At 39.2% G+C, this 22146-nt stretch overlaps 1 protein-coding gene across 1 annotated transcript in view; it reads left to right on the forward strand.

The window, feature by feature from the left end:
• TMEM63C (transmembrane protein 63C) overlaps nucleotides 1–22146 on the forward strand; it is a 2716247-nt gene that overhangs the window by 982897 nt on the left and 1711204 nt on the right. The window contains exon 3 of the mRNA XM_044073895.1: nucleotides 10362–10455. The gene's annotated coding sequence lies outside the window, so the exon portion shown is untranslated. The remainder of the gene's footprint in view (nucleotides 1–10361; nucleotides 10456–22146) is intronic.

The raw sequence follows: 22146 nt of genomic DNA on the forward strand, positions 1-22146 counted from the left end.
CCCAGTTATCTGCAAGAAAAATTCTGCAGGCTTTGGGCTTCATGGCATCCTGCATTCTGCTAATTCCATATACCAGACTGCATATGAGGAAACTACAATGGTATCTAAAAAGTGTTTGGACTCAACATTGCCACAGCGTGGAAACATTAATTACCCTCATTCCCTGCCTACAGCAGAAGTTTTGATGGTGGGCACAGGCCTGTCACCACAACAAGGGTTAGCCATTCACTTTACCCACAGCCACCCAGACACTGACAACGGATGCATCAGATTATGCCTGGGGGGCCCACATGGCAGGAAAATGTATTCAGGGCACATGGCCCACAGGCCAGATACATCTTCATATCAATCAAAAAGAGATGCTAGCTGTTCAGAATGCCCTGACAGTTTTCAAGGATCTACTTCATCTAGGACAACTACTGATAAAGACGGACAATACTACAGTCATGTGGTACATAAAGCAGGGAGGCATGCATTCCTAGCCCCTCTGCAAACAAATCATGACTTTGTGGGACACAGCATTGACTTATCAAGTTCACCTGTAAGCACAATTCCTGCCAGGAAAAATAAATACTCTGACAGACAAACTAAGCAGAAACCTCATGGATCCCCATGAGTGGAAACTGGATCCACAAGTCTTCAGCATGATAACAAGGAAATGGGGATGCCCAGACATAGATGTATTTGCTTCCCCTCACAACTGCCAACTACAGAGATTCTGCACAAGGACTTATCACAAGCAAGCATGGAAAGTGGATGCCCTATCCTTCAGCTGGAAAAACCTAACAGTATATGCCTTTCCTCCACTGCCTCTCCTCCCCAAGTACTCCTAAAGGTCAGACAAGAGAAGCCAAAAATGATACTGATTGCCCCAGACTGGCCACACCAGCACTGGTACCAAATCCTAAAGAACTTGTCTCAAGGTCCAGCCTGGACATTGCCTCAAACTTCTCACTTACTGACCCAACAAAACAATCAGATCCTGCACAGCCAACTCAGGACTTTAAATCTGGCAGCATGGCGGATAATGTAGCCATTCAGAACACCCCTCTCTCCAAAGCTGTAATGGATGTTGTTTTGGAGGCCAGGAGGCCCAGTACCAGAAAATCTTATGCAGAAAAATGGAAGAGATTCTGTGCTTGGAACCAGAAACAAGGAATTGACACATTTGTACCAATTATTCCTCAGATTTTACAATACCTAACTGAGATGCTGGACAAAGGCCTATCCTTTTCATCAATTAAGATTCATGCCTCTGCCATTTCAGCCCATTACAATATGGAACCACCTATCTTTTCTATCCTTTAATAAGGCAGTACCTCAGAGGGGCAAAAAACATAAGACCTCCAAGGAGAGCACCAATACCTGCATGGGACCTCTATTATGCCTTGGAAAAACTCACACTGCCTCCTTTTGAGCCAGCCTCAACAGCTGATATAAAATTCTTATCCTGGAAAACAGCTCTGCTCCTAGCAATAACCTCTGCAAGACGAGTCTCGGAGTTACAGGCAATCATGGCTGTGGAACCTTTTATCATTTTCCATCCAGACAGGATTTCTCTGAGGACGAACCCTACATTTATGCCTAAGGTGGTGTCCAGTGTGGCCCTTAACCAAACCATTCACTTGCCTACCTTTTATCCAAACCCACAGAAAAAGGGTGAGAGACTTCTGCATTCTTTGGACATGCACAGACAGCTACGCTTCTACTTGGACAGAACTAAAGCTTTCAGAAAGACTGAGCAACTTTTAGTGGCATATGCTGCAGGATCACAAGGAAAGGCTATCTCAAAACAGACTGTTTCAAAATGGATAGGCCATTGCATTCTTTTCTGCTACTCACAGCAAGGTAAATCAGTGCCTAAGGGCATTAGGCCACATTCAACCAGAGCAGCATCCCCTTCAGCAGCCTTTCTCAGAGGAGTACCAACCAAAGACATCTTAGAGGCGGCAACTTGGAGTTCAGTGAACACTTTTACAAAGCAATACCACTTACCTCTCTACTCTAAATCCAGAGCAGGCTTCGCCACTGCAGTTCTGCAGGGCCTCTTAGGCTATCCTAATCTTATTTAGCTCAGCCACCCATCCTCAGCTTTGGGATTCAACCCAAGGGTGTAGCTAGGATTTTCAAATTTGTACTCACAGCTCTCAAACTGCTACCCCCCTCCCTAGCCAAGCTACGGCCATTCTCGTAATTCACGGTTCGCTCTTTTAGTATCGATGAAGAGGCATTCACTGTAATGCCTCTTCAGTAATATAATATAAATTCACTCAAACTCGGTTCCTTGAATTGAAAATGAACCAGAAAGTCAGTTCTTTGAAAAATGCAGCTTGGTAGTTGGGGTAGAGTATTCATGCTTTTGTTTTCTGTAACTAAGGTACAAGTTTTGAGCTTGAGTAAATTACTAACCACCTGCTACCCCTAACTAGGGTGTTTCATTCACACACACACCCCACCTACCTCTTAGTGCAGGAAATATGGACAAAGCCTAAAATAAACAGGGACAGATATTAAATAATGCGCTCGTGAACTTAGAAAGTTGCTAGAATAACAGGATTTGTGCTAGTATGAATTTTTCTAAAGGACATGAAGTCTAAAACTCAAATGTGTCATTATTTAGCAACTTTAGCCTTCAATGATTTTCTAGAAAATCACAAAATTTATGAGGAACAGACAAAAAATATGGGGCAAAAATCTGGACATTCTGCAAAATTCGGACAGTTGAGAGGCATGCTACCTGCCACACACACACACACACACACACACACACACACACACACACACACACACACACACACATACCTCTCAACCTTTTTGAGCAACAAATCCAAAAATAAACTGAGGCAAAGGCCCAAAAATAAAGACTTTTTTTTAAATATTGCCCTTATAAATTTAGAAAGATAATAGAATAGTAGTAGGTCTTGCATTAGTACGAATTTTCTGAAGGGTATGAAATCTGAAACTCAAATGTCTGCCATTATTTTCTAACTTCAGTCTTTAATGATTTGCCACTAATTTGCCAGAAAACTGCAATTTTATGAAAAACGGACCAAAAATGTGATGCAAAAATATAAAATTGCCAGACAATACAGCTGGGAACCTGTCAAAGAAGGGAAACCATTTTAATATGAGCACTGTTAACTTGAGCAGCTGACAAAATTAGAGAATCTACATGCATTTCTGAAATAAAAGTAATGTATAACTCTGATCATTAGTTATTTATAATTGTAAAGCCTCCACATTTTCTTCCAAAATTGCTATTTTTGTGGAGGGATTATTAGGCGGGAGCAACATTTTGAGCCAAAATTGGGAACAGTTGAGAAGTTTGGATATTTCTAATTCTATAAAGCGATTTATTTGCACGTACCTCTCAACCTCTTAATGCAGGAAATCCGGACAAGGCCAAATATATTGGGAGAACATACAAACAGTACTAAAAATTGATCTTGTATAAACTTAAGACAGTTGATAGAATAACAGGTCTTGCTTTAGCATGCATTTTTCTGAAGCTTAATGTCTGTCATTATTTAGTGACTTCATTCCTAAATGATTTGCTAGAAAAGTTTTATTTTGCATTTTACAGCACGAACACCAATAAATATCTGCTAAACAAAGCAATGCAGTCTCACAATGAAACTAGACTTAGCATTAAAACTTCTCTGCCCTTGAAACTCACATTCATTGAAACAGTATTGAAACTCACATTCAAAGAAAATACATTTTGCCAGTGGCAGATAACTTTGTGCTGTTTTCAAATCATAGGCCCCTTGTGCTGTTTTCAAATCATACGCCCCTTGCACATGGAACATACACGTGCTCTTTGATACACCTTTCTGATTGTATTAAATTATATTCCTTGTACACTACAGTATAGTTGTTAGAGAGCATTTTAAATTTATTATATTCCTTGTACAATATAGTATAGTTGTTAGAGAGCATTTTAAATTTATTGTTTTGAACATTTTTCCAGTAAACAATGAAAAAAATGCATGCACCAATAACAGCCCAGTTCAGAACATTTCCATCATAAAAGTCTACTCAAACTTCTACATTCCACCAGTATCAGTAAATATGCACAATCTCTGAACTAATAAAAGCCATCTACACAATTCCACATTAAAGAAATCTGTAACTAATGAAGTGGTTGCTGCTAGCAAACAACTTTATATTTCATTGTTTCATCTACAAATAAAGTGCCTGTTGCCCTTGAGGAATAAATTGCCTATGTTGCATTAAACAAAGTGATACGCTAGTAATATTGCAATAGGGAATGGATGGCAAACTGATAACAGGTTCATAGTTACTACTAGATATATTCGCCAAAAAGGACTACAGCATCCACCATCCTTTACAACACAGTACAGTATCAGCAATGAAACTACCTACTGTAGGAGAAGAACCCACAGCCTTCTGTATCAAAAGCAAGTGCACTAACTGTTGTGCTATTAAGAATATAAGCAGGCTCAGCATAAGCAGCACTAAACTTTATCTCCCCTGCAGCTCTCAGCTCCTTGTAAAATGTACTCGACACTCAGCTGTATCTCTGAACTTTGCAGCACAAGAAATCTGGAAAAAGCCAACATTTATTGGGGGGGGGGGGCAAAAGCCCAAAAACCAGGGACACATTTTAAACATTGCTTGTATAATTTTGGAAAGTTGCTAGAATAAAATGCTGTGTTACCACCATGCATGTCTTGAACCCAGAACCATATGCACTACAGTTTAAATCAGCAGTTTGCAAAACAGGAAGACTGAAACTTAATGGCTATTAGATAGCTCTCAACCTCTTAGCGCAAAAACCTGGACAAACAACAAAAATAATAATGGGGGAATACAACTTCAGTTCTCACTTCTCACCATAACTGGGGAATACAACTTCAGTTCTCACCATAGCACACAACTGTTAGAAATAAATGAAGCCTATACCACAGCAGTCTATACACTAAATATACTGTTCACTGCCTGAAAAAATAATAGAGCATAATGTTAAACTTTCCAGCTGAACTCTAACAAATTCAAAACTGCCAGCATTTAAAAATGTAGCTGGTTGGTGTTTGCAGTGGTTGTTGTGTACCTCCTCTGTTCATACAGTGAAAAGACTTTTCCAGCAGAAAATTCTCATTAAGAAAAGTTTGCAGAGTCCTAATTTGACCAACCATGCAACTATTTACAGACACATCATTGTTTAGGCTTAGACAAGGATCACGTATAGGAAAGGTTGCTGTATTCTTCCCATCTCAATGTGTACGACAAGGCTGGCACTTTATCTGGAATTACATGTGATGCCAACACACATACACACACACACACACACACACACACACACACACACACACACACACACACACACACACACATGTTTTAAGGCAATTTTCATGGCTCAGTGTTCCTCCACTTCTCTGAACTTGTATGTGCCCTTAGGTAGCTTCCCTCTACCTATCCATCCCTCCCATTTCTCTAATTCCTAAATAATGTACACCCTGCTACTTTGGGTTAATGTTGGTTGACTACCATGTAAGAGAATGCAGGCAATGCCAAATAAAATATCTGCAACCCCCATACCCCCATTATAAATATACCTACTGCAGGGCTGCACAGCAATGATGAAAAATGAATGCATCGCTGTCACACAAAGTGGTTCCAGCAAGTAGCACTCTCATTCATAGCATTTGCATAAAGAATACTGAACCAATTGATTGCATCATGCTATCTCCATGTCTAACTCCTCTTACAACTGGCCTTTGTTTCTCTGATAACATAAATAAGCCCCCTTCTACATCATTGCTTACAACTCCTCATCTTCTGTCCCTGCCCCCTTGCTTTGAATACTAATACTTAATACATGGTCTTGCTCTGTCTCGTACTTGCTGCTTTCTTTGTCTACATTGTATTCTGTGGGTGTTTTTCCATCTGCATAGTCCCTGTGAACCTGTGTCTCTTTTCTACTTCCAAGCTACATCATCCTCTTTTTCCTCTTAGTTTAAACGTATGATTAGGAAGGTTTACCTTTCCATCCCAACTTTGAACAATACTGTCTATTCTGGGTTAAGATGGAGGCTCTCCCTGACACAGAGTTGGTCTGTTTACTCTTTTATCCTCATCTCCCTACCTTTCCTAAGCCCCTTTTGCTTGATCACTGTCATATAACAGTTAGTTATTATACTTTGTAATTCTCTTCTTTCTTAGAATACTGGCTGCTGTCACATGTAACATTTCTGAGAATGTTGCTTTCAAATCCTATCCTATCTTCTCTCTGTCAGCTTTCTGTCTCTGTTTACTGCCATCTTAGCTGTATACAGTGACAGGTCATTGGTTCCATAGTCACCATTCATCCTCCCTCTTGGTAGTCAGCCTGGTCACCTTGTCCACCCAGGCTTACTAAGTGTATGCTTAAAGACCAGTTTCTCTGCAGTATGGTCTCTTCTTTATCCTTTCCAAGACTCATAGTCACTTTTATGAGTGACTCTTCAGTCACATAAACCATCTTCCTGGTCCCCACATTGTCTCTTCATTCCCATCTCCCTGGTCTCTCCATTGTCTCTTCATTCCAGTCACACTTGCTGCCCTGTGTCATTACATTTGTACCTGCAGCCTTTAACTGTCTCTGCCAGTTGCTTCCTTCCTTCCTTGTGTTTTACTGACCACATTTTCATGCTTTCTTTGTCATTTTTGAAGCTTTTCTTACTGATGTGCACTCCTAATTATTTCTAATCTTCTTCTCCTTATATTACTTTTTAGTCCCGTGCTTCAACTCTCCTTCATCTGCTTGTTCATCTGTTGCTGTGTTCTAGTAATGGCACCACTTTTATGTTCCATTCTCCCCGTGTCTTCCTCTCTGTTGGTTTCTGTCAACCATTCTTTACCTATCCATTACCTACACCCAATGTTTCAGTTCCTGCCTTGCCTTCTCTACCTGTTCCTCCTTGTTTATACTTGCCCCTTTACCTTCTGCTACCCCCTTCCCACTCCATACCCCTCCTACACTCCATCTTGCTCCACTTCTAATTTCTTTGCCCAAGATGACTTCCTAATTATTGCCTCTCTCATTACCACCCACACTCCACATCTCATTTCCCATATGATCCCTATCAGCTCCCACTTCAGTCTCTCTGCTGTCCTTCAGGTACCACAGCAGGAGTCCACATGACTGCAGGTAATCCATCTCTTTTGGTCTGCTGTCCCCCATCTTGTAACCTCATGCTTTAGTCTACTAACCAATTTATATTCTATTGCTGTGCAAGTGTTGTAATATGGCCTTTTAGCTTTATATTACCTAAATGATCACTTTACTATGACTTACATTTCATCATTTTTTTTTAATTGTGAAACATAACTCAATCATAACAAACACACACACGTACATACACACACACACACACACACACACACACATACATACACACACACACACACACACACACACACACACACACACACATACACACCCTTTCTGAACATAACATTATTTCAGCTTACTCACCAACCCTCTGTTCGAGCATTGCCTCTAGACCTTCTAAATAAAATCCTTGCCGAAAATAACATCCTTGCTGAAAATGAAGCAAGGCCTAAATAACATAAAGCCTTATCGGAATAAATGAAGCCTTCTAAGCAAAAGTAAATCTGGCTGGTTTGTTCCCGCTCGCAAAAGCATTTGAACCAGCTGGAAATACGTGTGTGGCGAGCTCCAATCCGACTGGCTGGTAGTCCTGATGAGCTGATGTCATAGCGCAGCTAAAGCGCGAAAAATAATAAAAAAAAAAAACAAATGAAAAAATAAAAAGCTACCCCCCTTCTAAATAAGTTGTACTGAAATCAGTACAGTGCGTATGCCTCCTGACGTCCCTGATTCAACCCAAGTGTAATGACTGCAACAGTGAAACACGATGAACATAGTACGGTTGTGTACCTACCATAAATGTAGATGTTCGAGTGTATTCACTGTTGCAGTCCAGGTTACCCTCCCTCCATTCCCCTTTCTTTTGCTGGGTATTATCTGTACTTCTCTATTCTATACAACCTATGTGGTGTATTTGCTTGTAGATGAAGGAAATGTTTACTTTAGTGCATACATGTTTATTGGCATAATTTATTTAGCCTACCCTTTTGGGGGCACCTGACATCTGGGGCAAGAAAAACTGAAGAAAATGGCGTTGGCTGCATATTTTATACCCCTGGTGCACTGACGTCAGGGGAAGAGGCGACAGCAACCGACACCGGACCAAGACTTTGGAATTCAGGACGCGGGTAGCCTGCCAGCAGGATAACCCAAGAGTAATGACTGCAAGAGTGAATACACTCGAACATCTACATTTATGGTAGGTACACAACTGTACTTATTCTTTTCTATTAATATAGGTATAACCACATGTTAAGTGATAATTTATTAAAGGGTTTAAAAAAAGACTGGGGTCTAGAAAACAATATTATTAAATGGTATACCTATCCAAAGAGAGCACTCATGGCAGTGCAGGTGTTATAAACCAGGCTGTAAAAACATAGGTCATGTATTTTGTAAAATTTCCTTGAGAGGCTAGGGGTTTTTGAACGTACAGTAGCGCGACATTTAAGTATGTCACAGGAATGAAAGGAGTACTAGAAAAGCTATTCAAGGTTGGGCTATATGCATGAAATAATCTGCCTGGAAATTGGAGGCAGGTTTGGGGGGAAGTAGTAATATACTTCTTCACCAAAATGGTATTAAAATCACACAGATATAACTGCCAGCTGAATCAGGATTTGGTTCGAAATGTAACATGTTTAACAATAAATCTTGCACAGATATATGTAATACAAGCACCAAGGAAAGCACTGCAGAATAATTTGGGTATGCAAGGACTCTGTAAGAAGGAAATTATTTGAACAGACATGCTGTGTCATGCTGTTACTTGTTCCTGTCAAATATTCATGAATTTGTATATGCCATATTTATATTTACTCACAGGGATACGTACCATACTGTCAATGCAAGCTGTCTTACTGCTTGGTGATTTTTTTGCTAGTAACGTGTGTGTGTGTGTGTGTGTGTGTGTGTGTGTGTGTGTGTGTGTGTGTGTGTGTGTGTGTGTGTGTGTGTGTGTGTGTGCGTGCATCTGTGAGTTTTATTTTTCCAAATGCTTTCCATTTCCTCCTAGGTTAATCAGTTTGTAGAATCCCCAGATTCTAAGATGTACTTTCAGAAGTAGAAAATAAGGACATTTCAGTCATAGAGCTGAGATGGTGGTCACATTTTTTCACAGTGTAAAGAGGTTACTGCTGTTGTAGTAACAGAGCTGCAATCAGTTAAGGATCAAATCTCAGTAATTCATGTTTCAGAACTGCCCCAAAACACACACACACACACACACACACACACACACACACACACACATGCATGCACACGTGCACACATCTAAATAAGAAAGCAGAATTGCAGAATTTCAAGAGGAGATGCATAAAAGCCCTAACTAGAAATATCCTTGCAAAACAGAGAATCATGAGTACAAAACTATCTTCAAATCTGCCTTTTTCCAAAGCATTGTTGGAAATGTATACATTGTCCCCCAAAATGAAAGGTTTCAGCAGATACATAATTACACACGTCTTTACAATACAAAAAGGAGTTTTCTAGATAGTTTTGCAAGTACATGATTAAGAGTGAGTGAAGTATGACTTTTTGGGAGCAGTGTCAGAAAAGTCGTGCGTTTACTTATTGAAAGCTTTGTTGGCCAAAAGAACACTGAAGGTTCCCACAAACTACTGTTGCACATAGTCCCTAAAAGACAGGTGACTAACTTCCATACTTGGTAAAAATTTTGATTTTTTTTTTAACATATGTAGTGTAGGCAGGTGTGAGAGGTGTGTGTTTTGTTGGTGACAGGTGAGCAGGTGTCAGAGGTGAAGACCGTACTTAATCTTCTATTTATCAGCTGGAGCAGATCCAGGGAAAGAAGTAAGGTTTAGGTTTTCTTGCAGCAGCTTGAGCTAGTGAAAGGCACAGAGAATGCTTAGTGAGTACAAAATGTTTTATTTAAGACTACCAGATGTTCTGTAGTTTAGATATGGTTTCTTTGCGGTGTGTATTTATAATTTTCAGACAACCATCTTGCTATTATAGTTAATATAGGTTCTAACTGAATACTAAATGATTGAACAAGCTGCAGTATTTAAATATTTCTGCTGAATGTATAGCTTGTTAAAACAGTATTTTAAATGATAATTCTAGTGTCAATAACGGTATGTAATTACTATGCTTTACATTTTTGTTGTTGCAGATTAAGGACTGAATAAGCTTCTGCCCTCCAAAGAATGTTGAACTATGAAAGGGTTAGTTCAGTAACGCTTTAAACTAAAGCCATCTTGTTTTTTTTTTTTCTTCTGTTTAGGTTTTGTCTAGGTCACCCTACCTTACTGTGTGATAGTAACCATTTGTGAAAACTGAAAGGGTAACATCAGTAGCAGATGAAAGACTCTGGACAGGTACAGTTTTCTTCATGTTACGATATAGTTTTTCAGTTTATCTGGCATGAATGTTAAGATATGCCCCTTTCAGCTGTCATTATTCTTAAAATCAGTATGTTATATTTCTTTAACTTCTGTTGTTAAAACATACCACTAGAAGATATTGTTTGGCGTATCCATTGCTATGAATAATTTTGCGGCTAAAAACATGTTATGGATCTTTTCGTATTTACACATTATAGTTCTGCCATGTGCGCTTTCCTGATGACTGCAACTGTCCATTTTCCATTTTTTTTAAATCAGCTGGGATACAGCTGGAATCTGTGGGGTATTGCATTTCATCCCATAAACCATCAAGGATCAGTAATTCAAGTGATGTATCCACAGTTTCTTTGTGCAGAGAGTTACTTCTGTCTTGTTTACAAAGGCAATATTTTTGTGTGTAATAACTTCTGTAGCTTTTACAGAAAATTCACTCAATGCATTTACAACACACTTGATATATTTTAATACAGTTTAGGTATCTTATACTCCCCTCATAGAGGGCCTTGAACTTCAGATTTACAAGTTAGACAAGCAGTTACTGTTGCAGTTGCATTGTTACAAATATTCAGGCATACTTTAGAGCTGCAAAGAGCTTCACTGTTTAGAAATAGGGAAACAACTCTGATTTGCTGCCCTAATCAAACATTCAGGCCTCGCCGCCTGAAATACCAGGGTCATACATTTTTCAGGTTCTCGTGCTGTGTATGAGTAGTGACCAGGTAACAATGTGTTTGTGCAAAACAGAGCACTCATAGATATTGCAAGCAGAAATTCAGGTCGGGCAGTGTGCAAGAACAGTTGCGTTGCTCTGCTTCCCCAGTTCCAAAAGAAATGCGGGACCACATTTAATCATGATATGCAAGAATCTATATCAAACTGAAGCCATCTGCCTCTAGACCACCAAGAACCGGTGGCAACTGTGAGTGTAGTGGAGTGGTACAGCGGGCATCAGTCCAGATTTACGGCAGTTATTACACCCCCCCCCCAAAGGCACTAGCACCAGTTAATATAAAATATATGGTGCTGGCTCTTGCCAGATGGTAGGCAAATGATAAAACAAGTGTTTGGAAGGTGTGAGGAATTGTTTTGTATGTGCTAGGTTCAATTTAATGTGAATCTGTGCATCTTGTAGGAAAAACAGAGAGTTACAAGGGTCATGGAGAGCTTTGAAGAAAAAAGTGAAATGAGAAATTGGGCTAACTGCATCATATTATTTAAAGGTGAGAATTCATTTCAGGAGTGTAGTACAAAGAAAGATGGCCTTAACAGTGGGAATCAGAAGGAGTAGGGTCACAAGTGGATAGAAACATTCATTACCTCTATTTGTTGATAGGTGGTAAAGCCTCTCCTTGAGCAAACTGTTTGCTTCCACTATTTAGCTTCAGAGTTTGGGCTCAGGTTGTGTAGAGGACTGCATCCAGAATAGTACAGGATTATGCACATAAAGCCAAATGATAAGATACCAGTGCAACTTAGCATGAGCACGTTTGGTAGGAATGAAGAAGTGGAGAGAAATCATGATGGAAATGTTCAATCAGCACAGTACAGCCAGCACTTTTCAGAAGAAGTATGAAAACAAGCTGGACATAATTTAAAAAAAAGGGGGGATGCTACGTCTTTCCATCTGAGCATTCATAGTCATAGCACTGGCCTGTAAAAGTCACACCAGAGTGTGACAAAGGGAACTTTTTCCTATTCTTCAGAAAATGAGTTCAGATATCAGACGCCATATAGTTAGTGATAGTAATCCTTCTGTAAGTTCAGTCTGCTTATTTAATAATGTATATACTCTTAAATAGCTCTACAGTTATGAAGAAAATCCATAATTCTAGGAGTAACAAGGTTAATCTGTGGTCACAAAACCTTATCACTGTTTGTAAGCCATAGCAGCTGAGAAGAATGGGGGTATGGAGCAACCTGCAAGTAATGTGAGACTTTTTTCCCCACATAGACACTGGTAGATGGTTTAAAAAGCCTTCCTCACAAATGGCAAAGTTAAAAAGTATCAGAGAATCTAGGGCAGCTTACTGCAGATATAAATTAACATTAGAGATACATAAGAAAAAGTAGAACTGAAGTAAGTTTGCACCTGTAACGTAACGTAACGTACCTGTTGAGTAAGTGAATGACCACACTGAGTGGGCCATGTAAAGCTATTTCTGTTCATACTCTTTGAGTGTGCATTCACTTGTAGCACAAGTTTAATGAAGACACATGTTCTAAAGGAAAATCTATACAAAACATATATTTAAAGGCCAGGCACTGTTTTCCCCTGCTGTGTTATAAATGTAAATGTAACTGTAGCTCATTTTACCTCAGAGGCCAGATACTTAATCTGATGAAATGATGAAAATGAAAGTATGATGCAAATGACAAAACATTGATGCCCGTTATCTTTGTACTGGTCGATATCGTTCTGTAGAAATTACATGCTTCTGTTGTATGTAACTAAGCTGCAGTCTTCATAATATTGCACTGGTTTGTGTCATTTGTGAATGGTAAGTGAAGGAGTTCTTTTAAAATGTTGTCCTGACAGGAAATGAATTACTAAATCAGCACCAAAAAGGAGAGAGAATATGAATTATTGAAGGAGTTTTTATGTGATATTATTGAATAAATGATGTGTGAATAAATGAATGTGCCTATGTGTGGGTGTCTTAGCTGCGTTTTTGTTTGAAAAAGCAATATGAGGAAGTATCTTTATTTTTTGAGCTGACTGGTATTCCATTGAGCTAATGAGGATGTATTTACCTTTGCTGAAAGCCTCGGACTCAATAATGTTGTAGTTATGTTTGCCTAAGCTGATGAGTCTCAACAGATGGGTGATTCATCTGTGCTGATCTTCATGGTGTTCAGTTACTTTGATTTGCTGCTGTATATTTTTGTAAGTCTGGCCTTGAGATTTTCCAGGTAATTAATTTTCTTTGCTGTAGTCTATATTTATACCGTGCTCTTTCACAATCATTTTTTCTCTCCGTGTTTGCTGTGTCAAGTTAAAAATTAACCTGATGAATGTTTATAACTGGTGGTTCCCTTTCTTAACCGAAACAAGATCTGATATTAAAGTAATGGTTTGGGGAGGTCCGAATATTTATTTTCTATGTCTTTTCTGTATTCCATCTCATTGACCTTCAGCCCCCATTCTCAGCAACAAATTGTTTACTTTTGTTCCGTCGTCCTGTCTACCTTCAGCCATGAGGGTGACAGATAGCTGCCAGAGGGCCATTATTCTGACGGGCTGGAGGAGGGTTTGTATACAAGAAGTCCTGCCATTTTTGTAGCACACACTTTGCTAAAGCAGGATCTACAAAACTAGCATTGCCGATGTGAATTTATAAATATGGCCTAGGTACAGTGCTGTACAATTCATGGTAAGAACAGCATGCTGCCTTGATACCTTGAGGGCACATTACTTTTGCTGAGTACTGCTGATATGCTAAACTATTCAATTTATGCAGAATTCTTGTTCAAGTCCTTCATGACATCTTTAAAAAATATGCTCCACAGAGCCAGCTCAGCTTTTGCTGCAGAGTTCCTTTTATCATCATCATCATTGTTGTTATTATTAATGAAAAATGAACTTTGAAATAAAGATGTTAACCCATTATGTTTTAGTCTGTTCCCATTATATGTTCCTTGTTTGAATTTATGTACTGCTCTCTATGACAATAGGAGGCAGTGCCAGCCATGCCAGGAGAAATGGGGCAGTAGATCTGTAGCATGTGCCAGCACAGCTAGCTGGAATTTTCTAAATAGTTGTATGTCATTTGTGTATCAGGCTGATTTGTATGGATGCTTCTGGTGTAAATGTATTTGTAAGATTTGCTTGTTTTGGAATGTGTTAACAATGGGAACTGCTGGAAAGAAAAGAAATGTGCATGCATTGTTGTAACTGAATTAAATGTATATCTTTCAGCAGAAGGAAAGAGGTTAATCTTAAATTTCAAAATATGTTTGAAATTAAATTACTTTATGGGTTAGGCCATAAAGATGTTATCCCACAGTTTTTGAATGGAGCCAGAAATGCAATGTCTGTGCTAGAGAGTAAGTTGTAGCTCATGTAGGAACAGTGGAATAGTTCTAGGGTTTTATGACTTACAGCAGCTGCACCACATCTAAGCAAAGCTCTGTCTGTGTGTATGATAACACATAGGTGCTAAAATCCTGTCAGCTTCTAGTGATGAGGGATAGTGTGGGAAACAGAGTCAGATGACCAGATATGATGTCATTGTGTAATCAGCTCTGAAATAATATTTGGATAATAGTAGGAAATTGCTCACAGCATTCTGCATTCTGTCTTGGATCTGACAACAAGGACCACTCACATCAACTTGGCTTGCTCTTTTCAGTAAGAATCCTTCTTACTGAATAGAGCAAGCCAAGTTGATGTGAGTGGTCCTTGTCAGATCCAAGAGAGAATGTAGAATGCTGTGAGCAATTTTCTACTAATATCCAAATATTATTTCAGAGCTGATTACACAATGACATCATATCTGGTCATCTGACTCTATTTCCCACACTATCCCTCACCACTAGAAGCTGACAGGATTTTAGCACCTATGTGTTACCATGAGATTAGCAAAATATATTTTTTCTGTAACTGTGAAACGTTCCATCAGTGTTATTTTTAGTATTCCCTGTGACTAAAACATTGGTGTTTACTGTAAATATTTATTTAGTATTTTTTGTTCTTTTATTATTTATTATTAAATATATTTAAACTTTTCATTGTGGCCGGTCCTCATTAGAAAATATTTAACTTTGAGAATATTTGCAAATATTTATTTGGTGATAACCCTGGCCACTTCTGAAAGCCTTGCTGTTTGGTCAATATTATCATTTTTATTAATATTATTTTCACTCAGTATAATTGGGTACCCTTGTAAGAGCCTTAAAGTAGCTGGCAATGGTTCTGGTGGCAGTGATAACTACCTTATAGTCTGGGCAGAAGGAGTTCATAGCAGATGAATCTATGCCAGCCTTTCCCAGATGTGTGTATGTCTGTGCGTGTGCAAATTAGCTGCTTGGAGCAGGGACACAAAGCACTGGTTTCATGGAGAGGTTGTAAGAGGACTTAGCTTCGATCCCCAGCTAAGGACTCAACTCTAAGCTGTGTTTGTGGGGAGTCTTATTGGGGGTATGGACAGATATAGACAGGAGCAAGCCCCCAGATGGATCGTGTTCCATGGGTGCTTTTTCTGCACCTGGAAATACCGAGTGTATCCATTTGTATTCCATGTGAACATCCCTCTCCAGTGTCAGTGATGAGGATTCAGGCACCTTGATTACTGGCCCAGAGTGGGGATGCCAAATATTGCTGGCAGTGGTGGGTATCATATGTTGGTGAGCAGTGGTGTGGATACTGAACTTCTGTAGCGTGTAAGCAGCTGTCACTAAAGGTGTAGTCTCAAGCAGCCACAGGGTAGACATTCAGAGTTTCATATCACAACAGCTTTTATTTTTTGTTAGTTTAATTTAGTCAGGGAGACCAGGCAAGGATGTCAGCAGAAGATTATGGCAAGCTGACAAAGAACCAGTTGGCCAAGGGATGTGAAGCCAAAGGACTGGTGTATTACAACCTGACTAAAGAGGAAATTATTTCAGCCTTAGTTGTAGCTCAGAGTAGCATCAGGAGGATAACCAGTCTGATGATGGGAATTTGCAGCCCTCAGAGATGAGACAGTTCACCTTTTCCTCAGAGGACTTAAAAATCCTTCTGGAGTGAAAGTGACTTGAACTGGAGGCCAAACATTTAGAATTATAATCAGCAGAGAGACTACAGCATTTGGAGGTCAAAGTAGAATCAGCAGAGAGACTGCAGCATTTAGAGTCTGAAGAAAATGAGAAACAACGTCAGCATGAGAAAAAGATGCTGATGCTTCTCCAGGGTCGTGGAGATAATGGCGATGGGTATAACCAAACCCCAGAAGCAACAAATCTCAGTAAATTTCTTACACAATTTACAGAGAATGATAATTTTGATAGCTTTATTCATATATTTGAAATGGTATCTAAACAGTATAATGCTGACCAAGGGCTTTGGACACGGTTCCTGACCCCCTTACTTCATGGTAAAGCTGCAACTGCTGTTTCTAAATTGCCTGATATTGATTGTTTAAACTAAGAAAAAGTTAAATGCTGTTTACTAGAATGTTTTAAGTTAACACCTGAAGTTAACAGAAAAACGTTTTGTGAGCATAATATTGAGGCTGATGAAAGTGTGTGTGATTATATTGCTGAGTTAAGCACTTATTTTCATAGGTGGGTGAATGGGTGTCAGGTCACGACTTTGGAGGGCTGGTAGATGTTTTGGTGAGGGAACAAGCCCTTAGCACTTTGCCTGAGGACATGAGAATATGGTTGGTAGACTGAGAATGCAACTCTGCAGATGAGCTGGGGAAGAAAGGGATTCTCCACTTAGAAGCAGGGCATCACTGTACAAGAAAGGGATACCAAGTGCTGCACATGGATATAAGGGAATCCATGGTGGGCAGCGTAAACAGCCCCAACAGAGTCCACCAGTAACAGGGGAAGCCACTAGTTTAGGTTCACAGCCAGGATCAAGGGTTAAATGTTTTAAATGTAACCACTGGGGCAATGTACAATATAAATGTCCATAGAGGCAAGGTGGGGAACAAATGGTGGGGGGCCCAGCAAGTGGGAATAACAGTATGCTAGTGGTAAGTTGTCTGGAGACAACAAGGGTACCAAACTATCACAAGAGGTTATATCCTATCTTAGTGGATGGAAAACAGGCCACTGCTAAGAGAGACACAGCCTCTGACATAACCATTGTGAAATTGCAGTGGTTAAAGAGAAACAGTACTTACTTGGGCAGTCCACTCCAGTCAGTGCTTTAGGAGGGGCCCCATTCCAAATGTCTTTGGTCAGGGTTCACCCTCACTGGGAGGGTGGAAAGGAAGCAAGCAAGTAATTGTGTTTGAGAATATTCCTGTGGATGTCCTGATAGGGAATGATTTTGATAATATAGTACCTTGTGTTATTGCAGTTATACTTGGACAGGCTTGGAGACAAGCATGTGGGTCTGTCAGCCTGAGGGAGACCCAGACAGGCACCACACCTGAAGCCAGGGCTGGTGAGGTGGCTATTTCAGGGAGGGAGCTACCCTGTAGCAGTGAGAGTGAAGGTAAGCCACAGCTGCTGGACAGGGTGACTGCAAGGGCAGAGTGAGTTGTAGTACCCAGGTTGATAGTAAGGTACTCCTGTCAGAGGATACCAGACTTCCCGTGGAAGGGGCACTGGGAAGAGCCACAAAAGCAGAGCTGCGACAGGCTCAGCTCTACACTAAGACATTTGATGGAGGTAGCTAGGGAGGCACCTTATTCTCAAGGAAAAGGGGAGTCTGTATACTGGAACAAAGGGTTACTCTAGAGGGAGTGGATTCCTGAGGGAAGGCTAGAGGGTGAGATAATACAGCAGTTGGTAGTGCCTAGAGCCTATTGCCTGGTTGTTCTAGCCATAGCCCCTGGCATCCCTTTTGCAGGTGATATGGACATAAAGTACACCAAGAGATGTATTATGCAGAACTTTTATTGGCCTGTGCTTGCAAGGCATGTAACAGGGTACTGCAGGACCTGTGAGCAGTGCCAAAAACTAGCGAAGGCAGGAAACAAGGTCAAAGCTTCTTCCAAAAATTGACACAAGAGTCCTTTACTGCTGTTGGAACCTGGTAAGCCAACTCTCAACTAATATTTAACCCCAATAAAACCCAGCTAATGATATTCCATCCCATTAGAGCCTTAGACCCCATACCACCATTCACAATACTTTCACCTAATAACACCTCTATCACACCTGTTCAACACACCAAACTTCTAGGGGTTATCATAGATCACAGCATGAAATTCAATATGCACATTGCACAGACAACTAATTAAACACCTGCTACAATAAAATAGCTAAGTTTGCTATTGAAAGAAACCAACACAGGCAGGTGTCAACTAGACCAGGAAACAAAAAAAGACACCACGGGAACCAGGCAGCACCAAAATTAGTCCTTCGATGTAAAATGTAGCAAACTGCTCAAAACCAAAACGCCAACACGTAGGTTTTAACGCTTTATTAAAGATCCGTTTTCGTCACCAACTTCATCAGAAATGAACACAGAATGCCCAATCTCATCATCTTAAATACCAGCTCCAATTAAAATTGGTTATTAACATACGGTTAATAAATACATCCATAGCATATGTAAATTTGAATTTACACTAACTTTAATATTAATAATACAAGACTATTTTAATATACTTAATATCTGTAAGGTTTTATTACTGTGACTTTGTATTTCTTATAATGACTACATTCAAGAGATGGCACTTTTGTAGTATGTTTTTTACATTTTCAGTTATTTGTTTTAAACACTTTAATTGACTTCATTATTCAATTAATTTTAATTGGAGCTGGTATTTAAGATGATGAGATTGGGCATTCTGTGTTCATTTCTGATGAAGTTGGTGACGAAAACGGATCTTTAATAAAGCGTTAAAATCTACGTGTTGGCGTAATGGTTTTGAGCAGTTTGCTACATTTTACATCGAAGGACTAATTTTGGTGCTGCCTGGTTCCCGTGGTGTCTTTTTTTGTTTCCTGGTCTAGTTGACACCTGCCTGTGTTGGTTTCTTAGTCGGTTATTGGGATGGAACTTACGGGCAGCTCCAGTTCCAATTCTGGAAATTTACAACGCAGCTCCGAGTTAGGAGAACTGCGTAAACTGGTGGGTCAGCTGACACAGCTTGTGGGCCTCCTGACTCCTCTGACCCAATCCGTGTCTTCGTTGTTCATGTCGCTACCTCCCCGAGATAATCAGGAAGCTGAGAGTAGAGCGAGGGGAGAAACGGAGCGTGGTACTCGCAAGTACATTATAGACAACAATAATGAAGCACAGAACAGCCTTAACGATACTCCCAGACTTTTGGATAATGTTATTCAAGAAGGAAGTCCATTTGCTACTACTGGTAGCCCTTGTATTTCTCATTCTAATCGGACAAAGACTAATGGCAATGGTTTTGAAGGTACTCAAAAACTTTTCGCTGACATTTTTAATGCTAAATACGATTTTAAAAAGAATGTGACCGTTATGCTTAATAATGGGACATACAAATCGAGATTGGAAGATTTTGAGTATTTTTTACACAAACTAAAAATGCTACAAATGGACAATTGCTATTTAAAACATTGTTTGTCATTAAATATTGTGCCTAAGGGACTTAGAATTTGTAAGTACCCTAATAATGTTGTGGATGGCAGTGATTTTCACAACGATTTGTTAATAGCATTTGAAAAATGTGGTGTGGACATTATGAGGGCTATTATTAAAAACAATGAGCATGAAATTGAAAAACTTAATGTGAGAATAGAGCAGTTGAATCATAGCATTACCTCTGACCTTATATACACTATTGAAGAAGAGAAACTAAAATATTTTAAAGTTTTGAAAGATGTTGAAGCTAAATGTGGTGAGGTACAAAACAGGAAACTTAATAAAATAGATAGGGATCTCAAAGAATGTAAAAGTAGAACACACTACCCGAAGCCAAAAACTAGAGGTAGGAATTTTAATTGGTATCAACCTGAAACCCAAGATAATGATGAGGTATTTCTTGGTAATGAGATTTATGAAAGTGAATTTCCTCCACTGAGAAGATCTGAGAGGCTTAGGTCCAAATACAATACTGATTCTAACCCAAAAATCTACCAGGGATACCAAAGGAGACCTCAAGTGAGGAATCCAGTCAAATGGAACTGACTAATCAGGTTAAGAATACAGGTTTTAAATGGACTTGTGGTGATTTTTCCATCTATAATTATTCTTCCTCATTTCTTGTTAATGATGTTACATTTAACTTGTTTTCTAAAGGTTTTGGGTTTATACCTACGAGTAAGACAAATATTTTTAATTTATTAATAGACCTGAAACTGTTCATTAGAAAAAAGAATTTAGAACTGGTATTTCAGGGTACAAGTGTCCCTAACCCAACTAATGTCCTTAGGCGAAGAAGTACATTCAACCCTCCCATACACCCCCAACTCAGAAACCTTGAGAATGTCTTAGAACACAATTTTAGGAAAACCCTTACACATAATTATGGGAATTACAACCTTACATCAGAAGAGAAAAATGTGTTGGATGTCATTAGTAAGGACAAGACTCTCTGGGTAATGAAACCTGACAAGGGAGGGGGGGTTGTATTTATGGATCAAATACTCTATGAGGGTAAAATGTTAGATATTCTTAATAATTCGGATAAATATGTTAGGGTTTCCTTTAATGAAATTAATATAGCTTATAAGAAGATTTATTTACTTCTTAATGACCTACTTTTGGATGGCCTTATTGATTTGGCAACATACAAGTACCTGCACGTGGACAAGCCGAGGGTGCCTGTGATTTTTGGTATCCCAAAAATTCACAAAAATGTAAGTGATCCACCATTGAGGGCAATAGTGGCAGCAGAAGGTTCAGTCACAGCACCCTTGGCTAAATACGTGGATAAGAAAATTAAACCAGTGGTTTCTACAAACCAGAATATTTTAAAGGATTCTTGGGATCTACTTAGAAAACTAGAACATTCATTGTTTTCAGAAAAACTCTCTTTTGGAACAATGGATGTAGTAGACATTTTTACCAGTATACCTCATGATACTGGTTTGTACTGGTTTGAGGAAATGTTGGTTGAATATAATGGGCTTACCAATAATGAATTTAGAATAGTATTGCTTCTTATGGAAGTCATTTTGAAATATAATTTTATCTTCTTTGCTGGAGAATATTACCAACAAGTAAGGGGCGTAGCGATGGGGGCCCCTTGTGCCCCTACCTACGCAAACATCATTATGGCATACTGGGAAAACAAATTTCTATTGAATTCACTATATAAGGACAATTGGGTACTCTATGGTAGATTTCTAGACGACCTTTGTTTTCTATGGACAGGAGATGAAACAACATTTGGTGATATGGTCAACTACCTTAGTGGTACAACAACTTTTTTGAAATTCACTTACAAGTTTGATTGTGACACCTTGAATTACTTAGACATTACTATTAAGAAACAAGATAAACACTTTGTTTCAAAGGTATATAGAAAAGACACCTTCTCGAATTCTTACCTCCACTTTAGTAGCTCACACCCTTTTTCACAAAAAAGAGGGGTTCTTAAAGGGCAGTTTGTGAGAATTAGTAGAATGTCCTCTGAAGATGGAATTTTCTTGAAGGAATGTGATTGGTTAAGGGTTCAGTTTCAGAGTAGAGGGTACCCAGAAAACCTCATAGATGAAATCTTTAGAGAGGTGTCTTCGGCTAGAAATTCTAGGTTTGCCCCGATACTAGGTAGTGGTAGTGAGACAATTTTTCCACCTAAGGAACAGGAGATGGATAATTATACGAACTGCCTGGTTACTACCTTTGATGGACAATCGAGTTTTATTAGAAAAATTATGGAGAGAGAATGGGAGAATTTCTCCAAAATTTCTGATTTAACTAACATTTTCACTGACAAACTGAAATTTGTATACAGGAAAGGAAGAACAATTAAAAACTACTTAGAAACGGGGCACATAGATTTGAAACCTAGTATGCCCCCTAACAAGAAAGGTTTATTTAAGTGTGGGACATGTAATTATTGTAAACACCTACTAGTGGGA

The sequence above is a fragment of the Protopterus annectens genome, chromosome 6.part0 (genome assembly GCF_019279795.1).
Source record: "Protopterus annectens isolate FY-2018-M chromosome 6.part0, PAN1.0, whole genome shotgun sequence".
Classification (NCBI taxonomy): domain Eukaryota; kingdom Metazoa; phylum Chordata; order Ceratodontiformes; family Protopteridae; genus Protopterus; species Protopterus annectens.